Here is a 1468-nt window from a genome sequence, read left to right on the forward strand (position 1 = left end):
ACCGATTTCGATTCAATTTGTTCATATATATTTCTATGACATAGTGAACAATTGAAAAACTCTATTTGAAACACAATTAGATTCATTTGATTATCTTTCATGATCGATTGATCTTCATATTTGATCTAGAAGTGTTAGATGAATACAACTAAGACAAAAGTGTTCATATGGCTAACTTCGGTTAACTGTTATCGAGCAAACTCAATATACATGTTTAGGTACGGTAACCTATATCTAAATATAAGTATATTTCATATGTCTGTAACAAGCTAAGACCATCTAACGGTGGAGATTGATTGCTTTATTCTAAGCAGACTTAGCTTGAATCTTAAATCAGGAGTTCATCTAACGGTGAATATTGAATGCGTTGTTACCAAGCTATCTTAGCTTTGATTGTAAGCAACCCTGATTTGAAAGACTATATAAGGGAGAACTCTAGCAACTGGAAAACCTAATCCCGGCACTTTCATGTGTCCTAGTTGCAAATTAGAGTCGATTATCCTTTAGCCTAGGTTTTTCCAAAACCATTATTAAGTTAACGACTTGAAGACTTCATTTGGGATTCGTGAAGCCAGATCCAACTATTTTCTTTGTAGTTGCATATTCTGATCTTACTTATTCTATCGTATTGAGTTTTATCTTCTCTAAGATTTACTCGAGATTTATCTCCGATAGGTAAGATATAAAAAGTAATCACAACAGTTTTTCGTCTCAGACTTTTGTGATTCCGCAATAACTTGTCCTGTTAATCAGTTGGGTTATTGTGAGGTGACTAATATCTCTAGGCTGCTCTTCGGGAGTAAAATATCGGATTATTAGTTGGTTCCTGTTCACCTTGATCTTTGTATCAAAAGATGGAACAAAAACCGAATAAAGAATAGACATATCTGTGGGAGACAGATTTGTTTATAAGTCTTCGACTTTGGGTAGTAGCATCTCTTAGTTGTGGGTGAGATCAGCTAAGGGAATCAAGTGCGCAGAATCCGGCGTGGTTCTAGAGGGGTAAGGAACGCGACTGTACCTTAATCGGTGTGAGACTTGGTTATGGCTCAACTACATTCCAGTCCAAAGTTAATTAACTTGTAGTAGGCTAGAGTCTGCAGCGGCTTAATACAGTGCGGTGTTCAAATCTGGACTAGGTCCCGAGGTTTTTCTGCATTAGCGGTTTCCTCGTCAATAAAATTTCTGGTGTCTGTGTTATTTCTTTTCCGTGTTGTATTTGTTTATATAATTGAAATATCACAGGTTTTGCGTAGTTCAATCAGTTGATAAATCCGACCTTGTTTGTTGGATAGAACTTGATTGACACTTGGGCATTGGTCTTTTGTACAGTCCAAGTTATTTCTCATATCAATGAGGCTCGCAGATTTCTATCTGTTTGATTTGCTGATTGTATTACGAAAGAGATAAAAACTCTTTGATATAATTCTTGATTGAGTCTCGCTTTTAAGTTGGTGCTATCAGAATT

This window comes from Papaver somniferum, chromosome 6 (assembly GCF_003573695.1).
Source record: "Papaver somniferum cultivar HN1 chromosome 6, ASM357369v1, whole genome shotgun sequence".
In the NCBI taxonomy this organism is placed as follows: Eukaryota; Viridiplantae; Streptophyta; class Magnoliopsida; order Ranunculales; family Papaveraceae; genus Papaver; species Papaver somniferum.